This window comes from Rattus norvegicus, chromosome 19 (assembly GCF_021556685.1).
Source record: "Rattus norvegicus strain SHRSP/BbbUtx chromosome 19, alternate assembly SHRSP_T2T, whole genome shotgun sequence".
NCBI lineage: Eukaryota > Metazoa > Chordata > Mammalia > Rodentia > Muridae > Rattus > Rattus norvegicus.
The window spans coordinates 5,568,972-5,583,058 of NC_141552.1; the positions used below are offsets into that span (position 1 = coordinate 5,568,972).

The 14,087-nt window shown below is 42.3% G+C and overlaps 1 protein-coding gene and 1 long non-coding RNA gene across 7 annotated transcripts in view; one reads left to right on the forward strand and one right to left on the reverse strand.

Annotated features, from left to right (window-relative positions):
* Window positions 1–205: 205 nt before the first annotated feature.
* LOC134483521 (uncharacterized) lies at window positions 206–9,989 on the reverse strand. The gene is made up of 3 exons (XR_015643518.1): window positions 9,871–9,989; window positions 1,850–1,905; window positions 206–355 (listed from the first exon to the last, which is right to left on the reverse strand). It is a non-coding gene; the product is annotated as an uncharacterized LOC134483521 (long non-coding RNA).
* Window positions 9,990–9,999: 10 nt separating this feature from the next.
* Window positions 10,000–14,087, forward strand: part of Cdh8 (cadherin 8) — a 397,554-nt gene continuing 393,466 nt past the window's right edge. For 4 of the 6 annotated variants that reach the window (XM_087595279.1, XM_087595280.1, XM_087595282.1 and 1 more), the window contains exon 1: window positions 10,063–10,570. The gene's annotated coding sequence lies outside the window, so the exon portion shown is untranslated. Of the gene's footprint in view, window positions 10,571–14,087 lie in introns of all 6 variants that reach the window. The other 2 variants (XM_087595281.1, NM_053393.2) reach the window with 2 other exon arrangements.

A 14,087-nucleotide genomic window follows, 5' to 3' on the forward strand; every position in this document is an offset into this window, starting at 1 on the left:
TGTTGAAAAAAAGATTGATTTTTTTTTGGCCACTTGGTTTTAGAAGTTTCAGCTGAAGGTTAAGTGGTGCTGCTGTCTTCAGGTATGTGGTGATGTAGTTCTCTTAGTGAGGATGCCATACTTCCCTTCACAGGCTGAGAAGTAAAGAAAGAAGGTTCAGGATTCAGGATTCTACTATCTACTACAAGCATCTGCCTCTTCTTACCTTTTTTGTCCTTCCATCACTGCCATATTCCAAAGGATACTAGAACTCTCATTGGTGGTACTGGCTTCAAGTCTTCTACCCCTTGGCCTACGTGGTACTGTTTCCAATTACTCTAGTTCATGATTACGTAGGGACAAATTTAGGTCCAAACTATAAGAGAGATGCATTTGGAATTATAGCATGACTATTATTTATTTGGGATTGAGAAAATCACAACTCCATATTCAAAGTCTTTTCAACCAGCTGATCCCAGTAATCTCAGAGTAGGTAGAGCTAAGCTTAATGAGTAAAACAAGGAGCAATTATGATATAGATGTGGGAGTGAACCCCTCAATATTAACCATTAACATAATAATGCATATCCAAATACATAAAGAAACAATGTTTTTAAAAAGGTTCTCGTTGTGTAAATGAATGCCTCCGTCAAGATCTGGGGTAAGCTATACCATCCTCCTCAGCCTTGACTCATGAATTTCTACCCAGATTTCTTCCCTCAAGGCCTCTCTACCTACAAGGCTATTCAGAGTTTGATCTTGAGAGCCCAAGGCTTCCAGGGAATTAGATAAATAAAGCATCCCCACCAGAGGTCAGTTAGCATGAAGCTGACCCACAGTTGGCAAGGCACTTTGTCTCGGAAGTGCTGACCTGGTCAGGAGCATCCTGCCAAAAGTTCAGAATATGGCATGAATATGGATCGCCAATGGTTTTCATTGTCTCTGAACCCTGGTGTGTTCCTGACTCCCAGCTGACACTTGAGGCCATAGTTTTTGGACAGTAGTTCTATCTTCATTCTATAAAGTCTCCCTTTATCTCATTTATGGCTTAGAATCACATTATTTCTCCATAAAGTCATTAAATAAGAAATATTAAACCATGTTTCTTTATCTGATTTTAAGACTGAAAAATCCTTTTCTTCTAATAACAGTTGATTTTGGTTTTGTATTAATTTAGATAGAAGAGGGGTAGATAGAATAAAACAGAAATAGCCTACCTTTCTTTTTTATCCTTTATTTCCCTTTCCCCTTCTTTTCCTTTTTTAAATTTAATTGTTTTTGTTTGGTTGTGGTGGTGGTACATGGAGTCCTACCTCACTGAGGAGCTCATGTAGACGAAGTAAATACTGAATCACTGAGCCACGTGTATATCTCAAGAAAGTCTAACTTATCTCCAAGAAATGTTTTTTTTTTTTTTTGAACAAGGTATAAACTATTTAGAAAATGACAATTTACAGAGAAATGAAAGGAGCATGCTTTGCCTCAACCTCAGAATGTGCTCAGGAACAGTGGGAGGTGCCATTTAAAGGGTGATTGAGAGCTGGGGTAATGTCTTGTCTGGCCAGGAGACAAAGGAAAACCAAAGCATACCAATAGGGCAGAACACACCGTACGGATGTAGCAAACGGGCTACTTTCTGGCTGTCTGTTCTTCCTGAGTTGTGGGGATATTAACAGCGTCATGGAAGAGAGGATGCTTATACGCATCCACAACCAGATACCACTTTCAGCCCCCCTTCATGTGAGTACTTCTTACCTGCACAGGGAAGTAGGACTCACAGAACGTACGAGAGAGAGAGAGAAACTATTGAATTAGGTAGTCAAAATTAAAGCGATAGACATGCTGTTCCAAGAGTTGAAAGAATACTTACGCTTTGCCTCAAATGCCTCACATTTTCTTGCAAGCTTCAGTCCTTTTCTGTGAAAGCTGAGGAAAGAGTAATCAATTTCAGAATACCGAGGCAAGTTTCCTTTGCCTGGAACACACAAAGGTGGCTTGGCTGCGATATCAGGAGTTAAACAAAATTCTAATTATATTTTTAGAAGGTTAAATACATTTACCTTCAAAACTTTTCATCTGAAATGTTAAGGAATACTACAGGTAACAAATAAGGTGATTTCACACACACACATATATATATTTTTTCTCTGTATACTCTGTATGTAATTTGCAGGACAACACAGTGAAACATTTTTGCTCCTGACCAGAGACAGTACCATAATTTGGAGTAAGAAATCATGAATAACAATGCAAACATGGAAGAAAGAGGAAAAAAGATTCGCCACACTCTGTGTTTTGAGCAAGCCACATATGTTTTTTGCTTTGGAAGACTACAAATATCCATTTTAACTATCTCACTTGAAAAGAATTTTTTGTACAATTACTGTTCAAATTACCTACTAATAGCTACCAGAAAAAGTTTCAAAGCATATCACAGCGCAGTTTATTTTGTTTGCTGGTTTGTATTGTTTTACATTGCTATCTTCCTGATACCTGACTCAAATATCTTCCTGATAACTGATTTATTTATAATACTCAATCCAAAAATTTTTATTTGACAAGATCTGCTTTGAAGGAATCTCTTGAATTGCATTTGAGAGTCAGATTCCAAGGTTCTGAAACATTTCAAGCACCACGAACCAACAAATCACAGTATTAGATTCTACAGAGATGTTGTGAAAGAAGAAAATATTACTGTTGCTCTCATTAGAAAGCGAAACTGTGCCTTTTCTAGATTGCGTTAATTCAGAATGAAGTTTCTAAACTGTGCCCTGTTTATTATCCAGGCTTTTATCTCCATATCTTACATATTCTTGTGTTTACTAGCTCACTTTCCCCAGAATCATATGTATAAAAGTAGGTAGATTTTTAGCATCCTTTAAATATCAATCATCTGTGATCTGATCGCAGTGTCTTTCAAGAGCTATCTGGCTACATAACTTCATACCTAGTTCAGATGTCAAAAGACTGGCTAATTCAATTCCTATAAAATGAAGACATTCTGTAAGGACTCTATTGTCTTTAAAAGCCTGTTAGTGTGAACCTTGTGTAATAACAGAACTGTGCATCTCACACAATTGTTACATACATTGTGGATGACAGTCAAGTGTGCTTAGAATGTATAAAGGACCATAAAAGTGTAAACCATAATAAGAGAACAGTGGCATTCTTGAATTAAAAAACTGAGCAATTAAACAAGACTTTGAATACCTTTCAAATCTTATATTCCCAGAGAATTTCCACGACGGTGTTTATTATGCTAAATTAGTATTATTTTATGTACTTGTTTTAAACTCTTTGGGGAATGTATATTTAACTTGGTATCCATGAACATCCAGTAAATGTGGTGATGATGCTCAAAAATGGAAACATTAACTTCTGTTTCGTTTTAACGTATGAATCCTTTCAGTGAAGTAAAACTTGAATTAAAAGTTACAAGGGACTAAAAACATTGCGTAGTGGTTGAACATTTAACTTTCACGAGATGATAAATTTCATTTCCTCTTCTACAAAAAAAGTAGTTTTCGATAATCATGCATTGATACAATTTTAATATTTACCAGGGTCAGACATGATCCAACATTTTTATATTTATGCTTTCATTTTTAGTTACGTGTATGTGTGAATTTGTATGTGGGCGCGTGCGTGCGTGCGTGTGTGTGTGTGTGTGTGTGTGTGTGCGCGCGCGTGTGTGTGTGTGTGTGTGTGTGTGTGTGTGTATGCAGGTGCCCTCAGACACCAAGTGGATTCACCAGAGCTCAAGTTGCAGTCCCAAGGTGGGGGGTTGGTAACCAAAAACAGGTCCTCTGCAAAAACAGTGCACATTTGGAAACTGAGTCATTTCTTCAGACCTCCTGAAATACGATTTTGATTTAAATCGTAATCTTATGAACTGTGGGATCTGGGGGGGAAGGAATCACGTTTTCTTCGCCTTGGTTTTGTAATGCAGTGAACGAGGCGAACCACGGCTACCATCCACAGCATTTTAATAATTAAAGAGATGCAGCAAGAATCCAATGGAGTAGATTATATGGCAGCTTGCCTCAGTCTACATTTGCCCTTGAAGACAGCGCAGTCAGAGCTGTTCAAACAGGACGCTGCATAAGAATAGCAGGAAAGGAGGCTCAGAGCTGAGCAACAGGTATCCGGAAATCCAGTCATTTGAATAATGCCCTGGCATTTCTTCTGCGCTCCAAGTAACTGCTTAATGGAATGTTTGTGTGAGTAAAGTTACCGTCTGTTATTATTAGTTTGCATAAAACAGAGAGAGATATGCCCAGTGTATGCTTTGTAAGATTTCTTCCCTACTCTTTAGCTCTATTTATTATATATAGACGTGTTTTCAGGAGCACCTAAATTTTTCTTTTCTTTGTATTTTTTCTTACAGGCCTTAACACTGCAAATCTCTTAAGCAAACCCACTATTTACAGAAGACATTGTTGTAACAACATCTTTAGGAAAATACAGTCTTGATCGCCACTGGGCTGTGGACTACTGAAGAGAATTCGAAGCCCTGTTGGTAGATGAAAACGAGTCCGACTGTATATCAAATTGGGTCTGAGGAACTGAAATTGTTTTATATGCTTCAATTAAGCCTCATACCACCCCCCTGAGGTAAGAATGAAGTATTATGCACTTTTATGGAGCCACAAACTCAAAGCCCATGGAGAGGTTAATCAATTTGCATCAAAGGCCTTAGAGCTGCTCCGCTGACAAAATGGGAACAAAACAGAATTTCTTCCTGGGGAGCAACTTACTTTCTTTTATTTGCCTGATTACCATGGTGGATGAAACTTCAGGAAAAAATCAGGATGAGTGCTCCCAAGAAACCCCTGAGAAAGGATTAGCATTCGCTTAGCAGTTTAGTAAATGAACGATGCATATCACGTGCAAAAGCAAAGACACCTTTCTTTTTGTTTTTTTTTTTTTCTTTTTACCAAGTACTTAGGAGGAAATGACCCCTGTGAGGAAGGAAAATAAAAAAATAAACAAAAAGGAGTGGAGCACATCAGGGACCAGGAGCGCAATTGGTGGGTTTCTTTTTTTCTTTCTTCGTTCCGCCTCTTTCTACATTGCAACCTGCGCAGATATTGCTCGCTAGAGGGCACTTGAAGTAGAAGGAAAAAAGGCTTCGATATCCATCTAAGAGGACTGGTGCCTGTGCGTGCAGAAGAGAAACCGACAAGCGGTAGCCAGTTTCCTACACGGCAGTACCTGTAATATATGAGCAGGAAGACATCCTTAGACAGCAGTGTGCAGCTTTGACTGACGAAAAGGCCCTGCACACAGCCGCTGAGATGACATTTCCTTTGAACCTTTCAGTATTCCCCAAAAGCATATGTGTTTGTTCTGTAGTAAATGACATGATAACAAGGAATCAGAACCAAAAACTTCATTTGATACATAAGAGGACCAATTCCTCCTCTCCTCCACGGGTCTGTACTGGTCTTTATATCTATAATGATATGTTAAGAGTGAGCATGTCCATTCAAGTAATGGTAATTATCTAAAAGGTACTTGAATCAATTAAATTTAAATATATTTTAGTGATGAATAAAATGTTAAAATTGACAAGTAATATACAGAAGTTTTTCCTCTCCTCTCTTTTCCTTAAAAATAATATGAAATATTTCTTATTCTTTTATCCTCCTTGCTCCCAAGGAAGACAAGAGTTTCAGCATCTTAATTTAGTTATGATTCCCACATCAGAATATGATAGAAAGAAAGAAAGAAAGAAGGGAAGAAAGAAAGAAAATAAGATTAAAACCTAAACACTCAAGTGTATACACTAAAAGTCTGCAAGATCAGGGCTGGCTTGTGTGATAGCTTTGTCCAGTCCCTTTAAATCTATCTGCCTTCCCCTGCCTCCTCCATTTCTGTTCAGAAGCTGAATTGGGGGCTTATCTCTTTTTGAGCACCTGGGAAGATGGGAGATAATTCCATTCTGACCACCATCTTCAAAATGTTCTCTGCACAGATGTGGTTCTTCAGAAAGTGTTTATACCACCGTTCACAGAAAATATAACGGTAAGCTCGAGGTGAGTAATTGCAGTCAGTATTCAGAGATACAGCCCTAATTTCAGGGACAGTGAAAGCCAGCGGAGGCAAACGTTCAACATCTGTAGTCCTAGACCACAACCTTAAAGAGGATTTTACCTCAAAAATTAGTTACCATTTATTTTTTAAAAATAATTTAGTTATTAAATCCCATAATTAACACGGCTGAAGTAACCACAAGGTAATTTAGGGTAAATTTTCTATTTATTTCTGTTACTTAAGATAGCAGCCTTTTGAAACCAAAACACTTCAGTGTAAAAGATGCATTAATGTAACACTCGTTTCTTTTTTTTTTTAACATTTTTACATTCATCATATTAAGAAGTTGCCTAAGGCAGCGGCTTGCAAACTACAACTCCCTTGGAGCATTTGCTACAACCAGGTTTCTAAACATCACCGAGACTCTAGACTGCACATTTCCATTTCTGACCAATCTTCAGAAAGTGCTGAGGCAGAAACCATTCAAGGACCTCAGGCTGAGTACCTTTGTCTTGACGAAATCCCAGTAATAGCTCAGTAATTTAGTTTGGGCACCATCATATCCTTTAATGATTTTATTAAGAGGTTGGTTTAAAAGAATCTCATATAACTTTTTAAAGCTATCACATTTAATTAAATATTTATTAACTTTTCCGAAAGGTGCTTTTGTTCTTGAGACTTCCTCAATATTGTAATTAAGATAAAGGTTGAGAGTCTGGGCAGATGGTTCAATGGTCAAGAGCACTAGTACTGTTTTACTGGACCATTGTGCTATTCCCAGTATCTACTCCGGAAGCTCATAACCACCTATTCTTGGATGTCTGATGCCCTCTCTTGGCATTTGCAGGCATTGGCAGGCAAAGTTAGATCCATATACAGTTGAATGGATATAAATCAATAGATCTTCTTAAAAGAGGTTTAATTTTCTTTCCTCCCTTCTTACATGCCGAGGCTCTGTGTCTCTGTTGAGGATTGAACACAGAGCTTACTACACAGTTGGCAGTCACTCTCCGTTAAGCTGTAATGCCATCTTCAATGTGATCTTTGATTGTGTCACTGTTCCAACATACTCCTTACCCTCCCTGGACCACAGATAAGCACTGTTCCAAAGTCGTTCATTCTGGGGAAATCTGCAGAAAAAAGACCGTGTGCATTGCACATTGTATTTGTTTTGGCTGCTTCAGATTGCAGATGCTAATTTTTTTATTGTGAACGAAAATATTATAGGCTGCTATCTCAGTGGAAAAACCCTTCATTCATGGAATCTGCCCTCCACAATTTTGAACCTGGTACATTCAGGGAGAAATCCTTGGCTCATTAGCTCATCGAAGATTGAATTGGGAGAAAACCAACCAGGCAAGCAGACTCACTGTCATTACACCATAGTAAACATCCACTTTTGTTTGCTTATTATTTTAGTTAAGTTTAGTTATAAATGTGTGCTGAAAGGGGAAAAAAAGTAGAAGCTGATAATACATGTAATCTGTGGCCATTCCCTGCTCAAATGGAGAAAGTGTAGTTTTAGCCATCCCCATGTCCTAAGTTTCCCTTTCTTCTAAGCATGCTCATTGGTGGGCTTTGATTACATTTCTAAAGAAGTGGCCAGTTCTTTTTTATTGTTTCCCTTAGCCAAAATTACAACAAGGTTCAGTTCAGAGTGATAAAACAGGAATTACTTCTTGAAGCCTGTCTCTATCTTACCCACTCTTAATCCCTGTGAACTCATCTGCCTATCTGGCAGTCTTTGGAATCAGAGAGGGTCATCAGGCCTTGTCCAACTTTTTCTACTCCTGACAAGTTTCCATTCTTGCCAGTGGATGTGATTGTGCCCTATGATGGCACCCTGGTCCTATCAGAGCTTTCCTCACTAATCCCCCATGCACACCTCCAGTGAAGTTTCACCACAAGAGCAATGTGGGTCCTCGTTAGCAAAAGCTGATGTTGCACCAGCCTCCTCCTGTTGAACTTGTATGACTCCAGAGAGTGTGCTGAAAAGAAAACCCTTTCTTGAGAAAGTACAAGTCTCACCCCAAAGACATTGCACTGCATCCTATTAAGTGTGGGTGGAATTGCGAAAGAGACAAATGCCTTGCCTTTCAGCATCCCTGATTATTTTAGAAATATCCTGATAGGGATTTTTAACATTATCTTAATCCTCTTTCACACTGCTTAATCACCCAGACCTCCCTTAAGAAACTGTCAGGAAAGTCCTACTGCAGAGCTTCACATAGAGATTAGGGCTGTGAGGAGGGTCACCTTAAATTCCAGGGGGCCAAGAGTCAGTGAAGGTAATGTGCTTTCATATCATAAGAGTAAACATTCTGCACTGACTGGAAACAAATTTATAACCGAACTCGGTGACATTGGATTCGAAAATCCCTTTGGTTTGCCAGCTGAGTTTTTCTTTTTAGGAAAATTAGATCAGAGGATATTCTCTCTCCTGCAGTCTTTTTTCTTTCGAGATGACTTTGTGACTTTCGACAATCCTCAGCCTTCAGGAACATATGACCTTTCCTTTACTTCTAATAGATGTGAGAAAGTACCCCAAGGAAAGGTTCAGACCACTTGTTCAAAGTGAAAATGAATGTCTGAAAATTAAGCACAACCGAAGGTGTGATCTATTTCTTTTGTCCACTTGGGACTGTCTGGTCTAAGGACAGTTATAATTTGAATGGGCTTTGACTGCTGTTCTTTTCCAAGACAGAATTAGCCAAAGCCAGAATACCTCATAAGCTAACACAACCTTTGAAAAGACAACAAGCAGCAACTGCTTGAGGATAAAACACCCCTTGCCCCCCAACCCCAGATAATTTACCAAGTTTCTTTCTTAGGGTAAGTAGAATGTGAATCAAACAGATAACAAACTGATAGTCAATGTCTTCAACTTTTACGGTGGGAGGTGAGATACAGCACCAAAAGCCAATTTTGCATAAGTATTATAAGCATATTGTGCCTATTTTCCCATTCTGTTCACTGCCTCTCATTAATTCGAGTCAGACAGTACAGGCGCTACAGCCGGTGCGTCTGCTCCTCTGCACCCCTTCTGCTGCTGCTCTGTCCCCAGATGGTCAAAACCCATCCTCAGAGCTCACGTCTAGTCTAGTGAGTCAGAAATCGAACAAACCCCTGTCTTCAATGAAGGAGAGATTTGAAGAAAGGTAAGGGACGTTTAATTTGTCGTGTATTTATTTCACTGTGTTAAATGATGAACAGAGATCAGTGCTGCTGAATAATTCCACGTGTTAGCCTTGATGATCACAAGAAAAGAGACCCAGGTCTGCGGGTCTGTGGACCCCTATTTGCATTGGTTTATACCTGGGTGTCAATTTCTTAACGTCTGAGTGCTTAGGAATCCAAAGATAGGGCATCATTTGGTAGAAAGAGGGGAGGTGCAAGGACAGTACTCTATTACCCCCCTCGGGGGAGGGGGCTTGACAGAGCACCCTGACAAAGCTTGTCAGACCCTCTCCTCATGACCACAGCAAGTTCTGACCATTTTCTGCCCATTCACTTAACTGCAAATCCATCCTGATTGCCTCTACTGTCCCTTATCACCCCCAATCCCCGCCTCCCAAAGGAGTAGCAACCCTAGGACATCAGGAATGAGTTCCACTCCAGGATCAGGACCCACCGCCAAGAAACACTCGTAGCACACGAGTTTTAGCAGGCAGTGGTCTTGCAAACATGCAATCCCTTATGCAAGACGTCTTCAGAATGAGGGAAAAGGTGAATGGCCCACACGCTGACGCATCCTTGCCCTCCACACAAACCAGGTTTGGGTGTCTGAAATGCTTTTCAAGATAGTGCTAGCCTTGGGGCTCAGGTGAGACCTAGAGAGAGAAAGCTGGAGGGTACCTCCTGCGCATCCTTTTCTGATCTGGCAGCAGTCTTTATCCAAGAGCTTGGCCGCGCGGCGGGCTGCGCGCAAAGCGTGGAAGGGCTCGTCTTCACCCGGTGATTCCGGCGGCGGAGACGCGCTGGGCGTGCTCGTGAGCGACCAGCGAAAAGTTGTGCGCACTCTTGGTAGGAGGAAAGGGAGTGGAAACCAAGCGCGGGAGAGCGCAGGGGCAAGGCAGGGAGGGGGCGGGGTGGGGGACTGCTTACATGAATTTCCAAGTGGTAGACCTGCCTCTGAGCTCTGCCCAATGAGATCCGTCAGGGGAGGCACCCGGCTCACTTTTCCACATCACTTCACAGTTACATTTGGCAGGCTGGCGGGCTCGCAAGCCGGGGAGCGCTCGGCCCAGAATTAGTGGATGGATTTGGAATCTCCCTGCCTCCTCCAAGCTCCGCCACTGCCACTTTAGGCAGAGACCTGAGCGTCAACACGCGAGCCGTACTTTTAGGCTGCGGACACTGAGCCCAGCGCGCCAGCTTCGCATCTCCGCACCAGGCTCCACAGCTCGGAGAGGCATGAACGCGATCCGGAGGAGACTACCCTGCGCGCGGGGATCCGTGGACATTAGCCGCTCTCGGGAACTGACCCCCAGCTCCTTCAGCCATTTATGAATCCAGAGGCTTGAGATTTTTTTCCGCATCCCGGAGCCCGACCTGAGTAAGTACTATCCCCTACCCGCGTACGCCTCTGGGCGGCTAAGAACCCAGGGGATTGCTTCCTTTAGGAATTCCCACGCGCCCTCAGACACCTTACACACCTGGTGGATGAGGGATGCTAGCACTGATAACTCGCCGAGCCGCATCTCCATTCACCGCATCTGTAGCTGATGGGGTCGCCTTCTACCTAACCGGTTTTGCAAACTGCTCTCGGAGCAGATATGGACGAGTCTGGAGCCCCATTCTGCCCCCCTCCAGTTCCCGCGCCACCCTTTCCTTCTTGCGGTCGCTTTTCGGTTTTACCCTGGAGACGCAGGCAGGAGCTGCTGCTGCCGTGCGCCTTCATTGCGGGGTCGGTGCGGTGAAAGGGAAATTCTCGCCTCCTGCCCAGAGGAGGCTGCGAGCTCGAAAAGAGAGCAGGTTGAGAGGCCGGAAAAGCTGGCTCCTTGTTTTCCGTATGCCCCCACCTCTTAATCGTGGGAGGGCGACCTCCTCGGTTGGACCGAGGGCTACTGCTCTGCTGAGAAAGCCCCAGCGCCAGATTTTCCACAAGTGTCTGTTCCAGCCCGGGGGCGCGGTGCCAGCTGCAAACTTGCTAAGCTTCGGGGCCACCTAGCCACTCTTGTAGTCACCAAGACGCTGCTCAGGACTACCTTAGGACCCATAGGCAGACCAGTCAGTGGCAGCGAGCCCTCCTGAGCACCGGATGACTTCTCCTTATCCCAGAGCCCACGGTGCAGATTCTTAGAGATCTTAGTGTTTTGCATCAGCCAACCCTGGGGGTCCAGCCGCGCCCCTGCCATACAGGAGGCGAAAAGGGACTCCAGGCTATATTCTGCCAGCGAGCTAACAGGTTCATAAGAGACCTACCCTGGTTTCCCAAGGCTCTAGCCAAGCCTGCTAAACGGTGTAAACGTGATTCTTCAGATGCTGATACCAACAGGTATCCAACAATTCCTCCGTTTTCTTTTTCTTTTCATTTTTTTTTTCCTTCCCAAGACTAAAGCCTCACCATGCCCAATGTTGTAAAAAATCTCAAAGTTTTGTGGTGGTGGTCCCGTGCCCGAAGGCAACAGCTTCCACAGGTCAATGACTAGCCTGTTAGCCTCCTGAGCAGAGATGGCAGCTGTTAGCGTAGATTGCTAAACGTAAGAAATCAAACAACATTAATTGTTTATTGTTGTAAACGCATAACGTTAGTCTGTAATGGAAAATCAGGCTGGCAGCTGCTCACTTCAGCTCCAATTAAAGGGCAGTGTTTATAACTAAGCAACTGAGAGGGAGAAGAGACCCTTTCAACTTTGCCATGGTTCCTGAAGATTGGAAGCAGTTTCCTCCTTAGGGGGGCACGATCCCGACAATCCCTTTGCGAACCGGAGCTGCTAACCAGATTAGCAGCTATTTTCTGCTGTGCGTTTCTGAGAATGAGAAGTCTAAGATAGTATGCAAGTGCGGTAGCCTCTCCCATCAGGGACCATCGCCAGGCACATAGAGAAACTGGGGTTGGCTGGGACCGTTTTGACATTCCTCTCCTCTTTATAACACTTTGACAGCCATCTGGATGCTTAAAAGCCCTCGCTAGACTGTCACCTCTGCCTTCATTATTTGAGCATTTCAACTGGAAAACTGTATGTGAGAAAGAGGTATTTATGTAAGATTTGAAAGTGGGATTTTCCATCCATTCAGTATCGCCGCTGTACTTCACTGCATGCAAAATGAGCCCTGTCGTTTCTGCTAAACACCACTGAAATGTCTCCCTGGCTACCGCCTTTCATCAGCCCGTGTCCGGTTTTGCAGAGATTTAATCTGTAATGTGTGTGTGTGTGTGTGTGTGTGTGTGTGTGTGTAGGGGGAGTGTGTGTGTGTGTGTGTGTGTGTGTGTGTGTGTGTGTGTGTTTCTTCTACTGGAAAGACTTGCACCTTTGAAGGTTGTTTTCTGAGGCTTATATTTTCTTCCATCAAAGAGAGCTCTCCATAATCTCGATGTGCAAATAGGTTTACCCACTCCCCTTTATGGCTGAAATTCTAGCACTAGCCCCCTAATTAAATAATAAAAGAGATCGCAGCATTCTTTAAGTCAGCTCTAGTAGATTGAAAACTCCATGCCACACAGTCATTTTCTGCTCCAAGAGTCGAACAGGACCTTTGCATCTTTGACATATACATTTCTCTCTTTCTTCATTTTTTTCTACCTCCCCCCTCTCCCTCGGCCTTGGAAGAGGGTAAGGAGTTGAGAAAAATTCTGAAAAGAGAGGATCCTTTCTGCCACCTCCAGGATGGCTTCATTCAGAATTGCTCCAGGCTGCCTGTACTTATTCTGCTCCAAAGACTGTGGCTTGAGAGTAAAGTCAAGTGCTCACCCTCACAAATTGGCTGAGACATTGGCTAAGAATTTCTGAAATCTCTGCTATAATTCTGTCTATCAAACTTTTACCCCCCCATTTAAAAATGTCTAATTCTTTTTGTTATTAAAAAAAGTGGTTCTGCATTATCATTTATTGTCTCCAAAATCCCTCCTGACTCCAAATGGGTAAATTTCTGAGCTCCAAAATGTAGCACTTCATGACTTCACTTGTGGCATATAGGATGCATTTATGAACGTTTTGATGCGGTTCGGATCTGGCTAAAGGGCAGAACATTTTAGAGTAGCTCTCGCCTTACTTGCTTTATGCATTTCAACTGTTAAAGGGGAGATGTCTGTGTCCTGGACTCAAGTGTTTTATAACAGAGCAGTACAGGCATCAATCGTCTCCTGGAACTCCTCAGTGTAGCATTGAGCGTCACATACATGGAACACCAACTATATCAAAACTCCCCATAGAACAAAGCACTGTTAGACTGCTCAGCAGGATGGGAGACCCCTTGAGAAAGTATCAGTAAAGACTGGTCTGTGCAATGTACTCACCTTCTACTAGTTCCAGGAAACCGGATGTTTAAATTATGCTGATCTTTGTTAGCCTAGAGGATCAAAGTGTTGAAAGAAATAAGGGGAACTCCAAAGGAAAAGGGGTATAATATTTCTCTGTTCAAGAAACTGTAACTTGGGGCTTTGTTTTCCAGCTTCTTTAATGGTTTATCAGAGAAAGAAAAAGAACACACATATATCAAAAGGTGGAGTCCACGCTTCAGGTTCAGAGGACCTTGTCATAAGAACTGTTAATGTTTCCAAGGAAAAGAAATTGAGTATTCCTGTGCTCAAAGATTGGTCTATTGTGGTGTTATCCTCATCCCAGGTTGAACAAAATTTCTATGTGAAGCCATAAACTATCTGTAAGTTAAACTGGCATTGAGTTTGCAATTCTTGCCAGTTTGCTAGTCTATCAGCAAGGTTTTCTGCTTGACAAGCAAGTAGACAAGTGCACCCTGCACAGCCTTTTGATTTTAGGCACAGTTTAACATCACAGGACATTCTTTAAGAACACTGTGCCCAGAGGTATTCCTAGTACTTATTTCCATAATTTTATATTTGTTGCAATGTTATTCAGAGAAGCAAAGAAAGAGATTAGAGTTTTCTTATT